Genomic DNA, 11,272 nt, shown 5'->3' with positions numbered 1-11,272 from the left:
TTAGCAGGGAGTATAATAGGCAGTAGGCTAACTGCATTTAGGTTTGCCACCTTTTCTGCAAAAAAATACCGTCCTTCCTATATATTTATCTGTTTTCCCTATTAATAACATTGGGATCAACCATCATTTTTACCGGCCATACTGGTAAAATACCAGCCATGAGGCAACCCTTACTGCATTATGGTGGCACCATTATCACTTGTACCCTGACACCACCACAGTGCAATTAGCCCACTGCCTGCTCCTGCTACCCAGAAAGCTTTGGCATCCTGCTGCTAACCTGAGCCAAACATTGTTATTTACAATCATAGCCATCTAGGCCCTCCACTTGTCTGCAGTTACAGCTGACAGGCTCCTACAGGATAGTGCAATTACCACTCTGTTGTCAGCCCTGTGCAGTTCATGGTGCTATTTCTGCAACTTCACATAAGCCCCAACTGCATTTAGATTCCCATTAGAAGAGACAGGTTTCTGATGGCAATAATAATTGTGTTGTACAGTGATTACAGTCACGCAACACAATTATTTTGACCTTCATACTTTTGTCTGTTTGCATTGTGAATACATTATGGACCCACAACAGCCTTCTATACTCCTGCCCCCCCCCCAGCAGCCTCTGTATTGGCCTTTTCATGCTGTTACATGCATTTGGGATACCTGTCTGAACTGTAAGGATGATGTGTGAGTTTGAGTACAGTTGAATTTGCACTACCACCTGCCTTAACAACACACTGCTGATCTCAGACATGGGTACCTAAGCATGTTGATGACTACTCACATGATTCAAGAAGTATAGAAAAGCAGTATACTTTGGTGCTTGTGCTGCCTCTTGCTCTCAGTCTGTATGTATACCCCATAGTTGGTCCCCTCCACGCCCGGATTGGCAATCTGTGGGTTCTGGCAAATGCCAGAGGGGTTGCTGTAAGTTACCATAGACAGTCACTATATATTGGGCTGGTGGGGGGCTGTTTGGGCTACTGTGTGGGCTGATTCGACCTCTATCTAGCTGAAATGCCAGGGCCTATTTTGAATCTCAGTCAAGATCCTGGTAACCTCCTAGCATTTTTCCTGCCCACTGACTTGCCAGCTTAGTCACTAATTTAAATGTGTTGAAGTTCTAATTTTTGGATCGTTATCAAAAGATTGAGTTGCCAGGAGGGCAATTAACCTTATAACATAGACATAGAACCCAATGTCGGTTTGCCGATAACACCCAAGTTGCAACTGTGATTTAACTGAACAGGTCAGATCACACTAAGGACTCATAGGCAATTTCATTAAAGGTCAGTGAATATGAGTGCCTCTATATGACTAGTGGATTTGGATCAGATTTATACTACAAGGAATTTGTCCCTCTGCAATCTGGCCAAAGACTAGTGTCAGGGACATAACAGTCAGGGGCAATCCTAGCCTTAATGCCTCCTGAGGCTCCCCCACACTTATCTTTACATATCCAGAGGGGATCCAGCAGATAGAGCAATTCATTTCTGGTTTGATAACCAGAAATTTGGCTCTTAAAGTCACCAGGGGAAATGCAGTCTGTGGCAAGGTTCTCACCTTGCCTCATGGCCAGGGCTGCCACCCTGGGCAGTTTCTGGTTCTAGGGGGGCCCCAGCATGCTGCAGAAGAAAAAACGAAGAAGAACGAAGAAGCCGCAATGGAAAAGAATGAAGAAGCCGCAACAGAAAAGCATGAAGAAGCCATGACAGAGAAGAATGAAGAAGACTGCTCTGGAGAAGAATGAAGAAGCCTCGACGGAAAAGAACGAAGAAGTTGCTACAGAAAAGAATGAAGATGACCGCTCGCCGAGGAGGATGAAAGCAACCTGCTGAAATTTAAAGGCAAGTTCCACTGAATACCAATGTTCTTTTTTTAACTTCTGGCCACCAATGTTTTTTTTTTACTTTGGTGGGGCCATGCCATCATTGTTTATCTTTAACTTGTATGGGGAGCCCTGGCCACCAATGTTTTTTTTATACGTTTGGTGGGGCCACGCCATCATTGTTTATCTTTAACTTGTACGGGGAGCCCTGGCCACCAATGTTTTTTTTATACGTTTGGTGGGGCCACGCCATCATTGTTTATCTTTAACTTGTACGGGGAGCCCTGGCCACCAATTTTTTTTTAACTTGCTTTGGGGCCTCCTGGCCATCAGTGGGGTGGGCTCCGGGGAGGGTCATTTTAGTTCCAGTTTTAGTGCCATTACCCTATGTTTGAAGGGTGGCGTTTAAATTCTGCCTTGGGTCAAGTATATACAGTATATATATACACATGCAAGTATAGGCAGTGGCGTAACTACCGGGGTAGCAGGGGGTGCAATTGGGCCAGGGCCTGCACCCCCGCAGGGCCCCCCGGCAGTCAAGCGCCCACTGCAGCGCCGCACGGAAGAGGGTGGGAGGCAGGGCCCGGCTGCACGGCCCGCCCCCATCTAGTTTTTTCTCTGCATATAGGTGGGGAAAGCAGCTTAAGGGTTAGTTCACACAGGGCGTTTTTGCGGCGACCACTATCCCCAAACGCCTTCCATATTCTTGCGACGGCTAAAATGAAAAAACGCTGCGTGTGATTAGCGCCGGGGTTTTTTCATTTTAGCCGGTGCAGCCAGGAACATGGAAGGCATTTGGGGAGATTGGTCGCCACAAAAACGAGGCGATTAGTCGCCAGGCGACCAAATCTCCCCAAAAAGCCCTGTGTGAACTAACCCTAATGGAGTGCTACAATCGGATGAGGCCAGTGGGATTTATTTATATGCAACCCAACAACAGCTGAAAGGGCCACACAGACTGGACACCTCTGTTTGCTCTTGTAATTTAGCAGAATGATGCTGAAGTTGTGTGAAGTACGTCACGTCTCACCCAGCGCACGTACTGCTCATTGAAGGGCACATCCGAGACCCTTTTTTTTTTGCCTTCCCCATATTGTAGGGAGGTGACATTGCTACATGTCCTCGCACCTCCTCCTCCTCTCGGCTGCTTCTCTTACGGTCTCTGCGGCCTGAGGCAGCTCTGTAAAGCTGAAGGAGGAGGCTGCCCAGCGCTGAGCCCACAGCAGAGGGAAGAAGGGAGGGGGATTCCCTGGTGAGTGCAGCAGGTTTCTGGCAGTGAGGCAACAGCCGGATCATTGAGAGACAGGGGCCCAGGTTATGTGAGAGGCACTGACAAAGAGGCCCATGGGAAGTCCCAGGCAGATTCCTAGGCAGTGACAGTCCAATACTGAAAGACTAGAAGTCGGGAAAACAAGAGGCCGGCTTAGGGTCCATTTAGCGAGTCAGGAAGGGTCCACCATAGGAAAGGCACGAGCGAGAGAAACCAAGTCTGTACGGGATGACGCGGGGGCAATTGAGGGCAATAAGCGATTGGACTCCGAGGCACTGAGAATACACGATCGGTGCGAGTTGGGTGGAAGGTTAGAATGAAACTTAAGGCCTGTGCGAGGGGTACAAGCGCTCCAGTAACTGGACTCGGCTTCTGTTAATTAACACGAATGGGGGCGCTAAAAAGAAGGGAAAGGGGCAAAACCTTCTTATTACTGTTGCATAGCGCTGCAAACACAGTGGTTCTCACCAAAAGGGAAAAAACAAAGTTTGTATCAGGGCAACTCTTTCATTATATGTGTCTGGGATGGTATCCCTATACAGTCATGTGACTGGGAAGGCATTTTGAATGGGGATAAAGTGAATCCAGGCTTTGACCAAATTCCAGCACTTTTTGAGGGATTTGGAGTCAGTATTCTAGGCAATTCCTTATTTACAGAAAATACAACTTTGGGATTTTTCTCACATTTCTCTAAGCTGCTAAATGGGGTCTCAACAAATGTTTTATGGAAAAGGGGGCTTGAACCCAAAAAAGTTCAAACACATCCGTGCTGCAGTAGGTGTAAAGTGAGTGTGTGGAATATGTGTGCTTGTAGAACATAAGCTTGGAATAAGCATAACGTTTTTGTAGGAAAGATGCTGAGGGGATGATGGATTCTCAAGGTGGCCATTCATGGGTTAATAAAATTTGCTGACTAAAGGTGGTCATACATGAGCCCATATAAGATGCTGACAAACTAACGGTGGCCATATACGGGCAGATTAAAGATGCCGATGTCGGTCCTTTAGACCGATTCGGCAGCTTATCTGCCCATATGTGGGGGCTCCCGACGGGTCCAATCGATCGATATCAGGCCAAAAATAGGGCAAGTTTGATTTTTTTGTACGATCCAGGATCGCATCGGCTAGTTGATTCGGTCCTGCGACCCGTCGGAGCCCACTCATACTATCGTAATCTGATCGTTCGGCCCCAGGGCTGAACATTAGGATTCATCCGATATTGCCAAGCCGTTAGTGGGCATATTAGGTCAAGATCTGCTCGTTTGTTGACCTTGCCAAACATGCGGATCTTATAGTGTATGGCCACCTTAAATCGGCAGCTTATTGGACAGTGTATAGGGCACTCCAACTTGCTTCTCCCGATTGATATCTGCCTAAAAATCGGCCAGATGTAGATTGGGCAGGTTTAAAAATCCCGTCGGATCAAGGACTGCATTGATTCATTAATCTGGTCCTCGGTCCGACCACCTGTATTCTCAAAGTTGTGATCCAATCGTTCGGTCCTAGGGCCCATGATCGGATCAGCCCGATGTCTACCACCTCAAGGTTGGGCATATTGGGGCCAAATGAGAGGATCTCTGCACGCATGGCACGGGCCGATAAAAGCTGCCGACAGACCGAGTCAGCAGCTTATCGGCACGTGCGTCGGGCAGGGTTAAAAATCCCGTCGGATCAGATCTGTTCATACATGTGGTCCCGCGATCCGTCCGCCCGAATTGGCAGCATTATGATCTGATCATTGGCCCCTACGGCCCACGATTGGATCAGCTCGATATTGCCCACCTCAATGTGGGCAGTTCGGGAAGAGATCCACAACAATGCCAAACTAGCAGATCTCTTCATGTATGACCAGCTTTAGTCCCTCAAAGGCTAGTCAGCAGTTTATGACCTATGTATGGGGACTTGATGATGGCCTGCGTGAACAATATCTGTCTAAAAATCTGCCAGATATCTACTATCTATTTAGACAAGAACCAAATAATGTCCTATGGGTTGCCATAGGCCCGTGTATAACCTGATCTGATCAGAGTGAGGCCCAATATGTGCGAACCAAATCTGGACAAAGTTCTGCTCTTTAGATGACTTTGCCATTGCAGTATATAACCAGCTTTACTACTGATGCTGCCTCAAATGAAAGACATATCTGCTGCAAGTAACAGTAGGGGTAGCAGAGGGTGCAGTGGCCATGGGCCCAACATTATCTGTTGTTTCTTATTATATGTAGCTGCTGGAGAAGTGCCACCCAAGTAAAATGCTTGTGGTTGAAGGGTAATATGGAGGTAGAAAGGGGCCGGGCATTTCATTGGTGTGGGGCACCCAGAAAAAACTACATCTGTCTGAGAAGGTATTCTGGCTTAGCAAATGATATAAAGATTGGACATTGAGAGTTGGATATTAGCACAAAGGGAGTGTATCAAGTTGCGAATTTTAAAAATAAGTATAGTCTGTGACCAGTAGGTCTGTGTGTCAGGTTTTGTATTCTTGCTGTGGTCCAGCTTCCTCACTTATTGTGTGCATAGGCTGCCCAATTTGTTGCAAATTTAAGATGCAGCTGCCACCTATAGGAATGCATCTGAACATTTGTAAATATACCCTGTGCAGCATTGCTTTATTCGATTACATGCAGTTTTGTAACAGTCGTAATTATACATACTCAGTTAAGCTGCCGACTCAGACTGAAAGGGCCATATTGGCATCTGAAATCTGCCAGGGTATGACCAGCTTTAGACACAGAAGTAGGGTCAGTTTGTCTATAACATAACTTGTGAGCTGTTCTAGTGCTCAGTAAGAATCATGAATTATTGGTCATGCTAGCATAATAACAGAAACAAAGTTTGCTCTAGGTTGAACAGCAAGCCAGTTAATGCCTCTTGTATACTGGTGGCTGTGGCTTATAAAAACTGTTGACAGCTTTGCATGTTATAATACCATAGGGATGCAACACAAGGCACACTACACACATACTCCCTATTTTACGTTACCTGGCCTACCAGAAAATAATTACAGCACTTTGATATGTGGGCACTGTATCAAGACTGTTGTTCTCTGTGTTCTGGAACAAGCACCATCTGGCAGCATTTGCTTTTATAACAAAAAGCAAGATCATGGATCTGTAATTGTATATCTGACCAATAAAAACAAGAACATGTAATTATGCAATTTACATGTCGGTGAGATCTAGCTCGAGAGCACTGATAACTGGGTAACAGATATAAAAATGTTCTTGGGTATGACAGAGTTTGGAGCTGAAGTATTGGCACAGAGTGGATATGACTGTGCTTGTGGTATTTCACCTACTGTATGTGGATTACAGAAATGTAGATAATGTAGTTACTAACTGACCCTAATATCATTAGACAGTCTAAGGTTTGTGTTTTAATCTACTTTAAAAGTAGAAGTTTGAGTGTCGTAAGATCGTCAATTAACGATTAAAGTATTTAAAAATGTAACGTCCAAAGGCCTAGTAATAGTGTTGTGTTTCCATGTACCCATTAGAGCAAGTCTCTTGTGATTGGCTTAATTTTGCCTGTCCAGCAACAAGTCCTCCAGGTTTTTGGGAACTGTAAAATACATAGATGTATGGTATATCTAGCAATAAAAATATTTACTGTACAAATATCCAGCAACATGGCCCTTCTCGCCCTTCCCCATAAATAGACTTAAGTAAAATCTCTGTTTGTCACGGTTTCCTAAAATGAAACCTATGCTCTTTAGATTGGGTCTTCATGGCCCTCTATAGTATGTGAAATCAGAGCAGTTGAGAATCCATGGGAACAAATGACAGAGGCCCCCTATTAAGAAATAGTTATTGGGGTTATTAGTGTTTGGAGGCCATAGGCATCAAATTTTATATTATGGCCAGTGATTTGTTGGGATTCTCTCTAAAATCAACACATGAATTAGAAATAAGGGGAATGTGTGTATTGCTGGACCTTGTCGGGCTAGTGTTGATTACAGTGAATGACTGCTAAGGAGTTCCTTGAGTCTTCCTTGGAAATGGAAAACTGCAGGGTAATATGTTATTTTGGGGTTCATGTGGATTGTACTGGTTTGTTCTTGGTGTAAGGTATAGTCAAGTGAGTCTTGGTTTGGGCTATATTCTTAAACCCATTTCATTAAGATGATAAATCAGGACTATTCCATTGCAATATAATCATTTCCGGTTTATGGACATTGGGCTCTGTGTGAAGAATGTTATATGACTGGTTAGTTGAGCAACAAAGATTGTATATTGGGCATTAATAACTACTGTGGACTACATCCAACATGCTTGGAATCCCCCCCCCATTAATTTCAGTGGCAAACACTGCTATTTTATAGTAAAAAAGCCACAGACAATAACATTTCAGTAAATAATTGTAAATAATAATTAATAAAAACAAAGAATTGTTTAAAGGAAAAATATATTCCCCAAACAATGTAGGTCTCTATAAAAAGATATTGCATAAAACAGCTCATATGTAAAAACCTGCTTCATGTAAAAAAAACATTTTCATGATAATATACTTTTCTAGTATGTATGTATGTGCCATTGGGTAATCATAAATAGAAAATTGCCATTTTAAAAAATAAGGGTCGCCCCCTGGAATCGTACAAATCACTGTGCACACAAACAAACCAAAAACCATACTTCTTAGGTCACATGAGCCAATTAACAGACAGAGTTCTGTCTTTTACTTCCACACTTCTTCCTGTTACAGTTAAAGTTGTAGTATTTCTGGTCAGGTGATCTCTGAGACAGAACACAGACCATCCCGAAAATTGTGGCTCAAGGCAAGAGATGTAAAAGTCCACAGAAAAAATACTGACCAACTGCTGCAGTCTGTAAGGCCTGTCAAAAAGGGCCAAAGCGCTGGAATATAGCCCCCAGCTCAAAGGGCACATGTATCAAATTCAAAAAATATATTCCAAGGCATTCTATAAAAGTTAAAAAATTTGTTTTTATTTAAAATCAAGTATTAAAAAGTAGGTATACAGACCAATTGACGTTCCGCCTTAAGCGTTTCGTACCCACCGGTACTTATTCATAAGCATTACTGTTGTTCCATTTGGTCACAGAATTTGAACCCCAGGATGGATGTAAAAGGGCAAGATTTACTTAAATATATAGACCAGTTTGGTAAGATCCTTAAATATGCCACTTAATATGATGTAAACTATCTGTTGCTTAAGTGTTCATTTTGGGGGTATAGTTTTTCTTTAAGGGTCTGAATATTTTTTGCAAGGTATGTATAATAGTATATATGCAGTATAATAGTATTAGGTTTGGGACTTTTATTCGTTCGATAACTTGAGATGTTTTATGACAAAAACCTATATCTGTGATTATCTGGTACATTTTCATTTTCAGTGTCCAAATTAGGAAACATCATCCATCCAAAACTTTTGTAGAGGTGGCGAATTCCAAGCATAATGAATCTAGTGCATCTAGAATAAGTGTAGTCCTTATAACTATGAACTTTTCATATGAAGGGTGCTGCTTGTACTGAGGGGCTTACTACATAATGGATGTTAACTGTACTGAATGGGTTCTATTCTGCATGCTCCTCAATCATGGGGCTGCAATATAATAGGGCCTACTGTGTGGTGGGCATTTCCTAAAGGGCCTGACGGGAAGGAGTCTAAATTACCAGGGACCTTGTTTGCAAAGGAATTTGAATATTGTTTAGATAAGGATAGGATTGACAAAATGAATAAACAATAACTTTGTTACATAGATCAATGTGCAGACTAAATGGAGGGTGTTGGTGTATTTTTCTTTTCCTGCTGTCCAGTGGTGTAACTAGATATTGCTGGACCCCACAGCAAATTATTTTTCAGGCCCCCAAAATGCCTAGAGGTTGACCTGTTTTACCATTATTTATTGAAATTGTATGAATTAAGGACTCATGGGGCCCCTATACCCCCCTGCAGCCGCAGGGTCTGATTCCTTTGTAGTTAAGCCTCTGCTGCTGTCAAATGTCAGTGTTTTAGGGGACACGTAAACATTAAGTCCTGTATTGTGCTTTTGCAATGTGTCTTGATTGTTGTTGTTAGGGTCAGCAACCCTAGTGATATCTGAGGCACAAAACCAGAGAGCCTCATTGTGCCATATGTACATGTAAAACTGCTTATATTGCATGAGCTTTAGGGGTTTCTTGTAAACAAATATGCTCTTTAGGGGTTCCCTGTAAACATTACGCTGTGGGGCCACGTAACTACTTGTTACCACAGGACTTGAATGTGTGTGTCAGACATTGGTATTAAGATTTAGCATGTGAGAAGTTTTTGTGATTATTTAGCATAGTCTAATTACTAGCCCCCACATACACTTGTATTGAGGGATTCACAGTAGTGGGCTAAATTCATTTGCAACAATGCCTTTTCTTTTGAGCTTTGAAATCAGGTATATCCACCTGTGACCCTTCAGCCCCCTTGAAAGTTCAAAACTGTGAGGGGGTGCTGGGGGCCAGAAGCCATTTTATTGGCACCTAATCCCACGCTGTCTTTCTGCGACTGCCAATGTCTCGCTGTCACACACACACTCTAAAGGGTTCCGGATGGCAGTGCGAGGCACAGGGCTGGGGGTGGGGTCACTTTGCTATTCATGTCGGTGGGTATCGGTGCAGTTTGCGATAGTGTACCCCAATGTGTGTGCGGCTCGTGTAACATCAGTGCAGTTATTGGCTCTTCAGAGCAGAGCTTTCAGGCTTTATAAGCGGCAGCATTAGTTTCGCGGGCAGGCGGAGTAGTTTCGTTGTCGGGATGTGCAGTTGCGCTGTATGTATATAGTGTGTCACACAGAGATGCCCTGTCCTTCGCCTCCTCCTCCCTCCCTGTGTCTCCCTGGGATGGATATGTATGTGTGTGTGTGCGCTTCTCTTCCCCCCCCCCGGCCTGGCACGTCGGGAGTTGTAGTTCCCCTTTGGACTCGCCCCCATTGGCGACAGTGGTGGGCGGCGCGGTGCCCGGACTACACTTCCCGTCACGCCCCGCGCGGCCTGGCTCGCTGCTCTCGCTCGCTGGCTGCCAGTGTCTCCGCCGAACCTTCTTCTCGTCCGGGCGCACGGATAGGAGCGGGCACCGAGCTTTCTCTGACGCAGCTGACGGTGGCCCCAGCCCTTTGCGTCTGGAGTTGGATCCCGAAACAGGTGCGTCTGTTTTCCTAAGCTCTCCCCTCCTCTTCCTCTGCCCCGGGTGTCCCCGACGCTCCGGACATTTAAACCCCCCCACCGGGCTGCCCATCAAACGGCCTCCCACTCCATGCGGGGCAGGGCGCCTAAGCCCATGTATGGGGTCGGGGAAGGGAACCCAGCTGATCAAAGCCATCTCTTACCACTACGTCTCGTAAGCCCTGTTGGGCAAAACATTTGGGGTGTAACCTCACCGGGCGTGGGTTGCCCTAGTAACAGGCGGGGGTGTTAGTGCCTATTTACCTGTGCGGATCGGGGTGCGGTGCGCACATCAGTAGCCGGGGCTGTCCCACCAGGTATTGAACCCCCTTCTCTTCCGTGCGCCTGTTCCGCTGGGGTGCGACGTTCCGCACGAGTTCAGCGACCCTCACGAGCTACGACTGGAGATCGCTCAACTTGTGCGCTGCGCTGAGAGGGGGGGGGGGGTGATCCCGGGGGGTGATCCCGAGTTGCACCTCTCCCCGAACTGCTGTGGGTGGGACGCGACCTCCCGTGCGGCTGTCGCGATAGTGGCGAATCCATTCAGCACCACAGCCTGTCTAGAAGCAGGTAGCGATCAGCGCACGGGACACATGACATATATGTGCTGATAGAAATAGTGCAAGAAGCTGAAACAAGTGCCTACAGGAATATAAAGTAGATGTTTATGTTTGGGTTAATGTAAGTACTTCTATAGCTGAAATGGAATTTCAGATGTGGATTTTGCTCCATACCTCCTAGGCTTTTACACCTACTAAGTCTGTACTTTATGTCTATAGACTCATTCTTTAATTTATGTCCATGTAAGTGGATGGCATAGATACCTATTCAGGGGCAGAAGATTTTATATAAAGGATTGTCATGGACTGTGCAGGTGGGTAAGAAACATTTATGATACTTTTCAAGGGATGATAAGTGGGAGAAATGTTTGTAAGGAGCAGTGATTAAAACTTGAGGCCCTCCAGCTGATGCTGAACTACAGCTTACCTGCTCTTCTAGTAGCTAATCTTCCAACGGCAGCTGGAAGACC

General features: G+C 45.1%; 1 protein-coding gene across 2 annotated transcripts in view; it reads left to right on the top strand.

Annotated features, from left to right (window-relative positions):
* Positions 1-3,052: 3,052 nt before the first annotated feature.
* Positions 3,053-11,272, top strand: part of bcorl1.L (BCL6 corepressor like 1 L homeolog) — a 40,971-nt gene continuing 32,751 nt past the window's right edge. The window contains exon 1 of one of the 2 annotated variants that reach the window (XM_018229887.2): positions 3,053-3,074. The gene's annotated coding sequence lies outside the window, so the exon portion shown is untranslated. Of the gene's footprint in view, positions 3,075-9,532; positions 10,222-11,272 lie in introns of those variants that run through there. The other variant, XM_018229886.2, reaches the window with a different exon arrangement.

The sequence above is a fragment of the Xenopus laevis genome, chromosome 8L (genome assembly GCF_017654675.1).
Source record: "Xenopus laevis strain J_2021 chromosome 8L, Xenopus_laevis_v10.1, whole genome shotgun sequence".
Taxonomy (NCBI): Eukaryota; Metazoa; Chordata; class Amphibia; order Anura; family Pipidae; genus Xenopus; species Xenopus laevis.
Note: the sequence above shows the minus strand (reverse complement) of the source record. Positions and strands in the feature narration are given on the sequence as shown.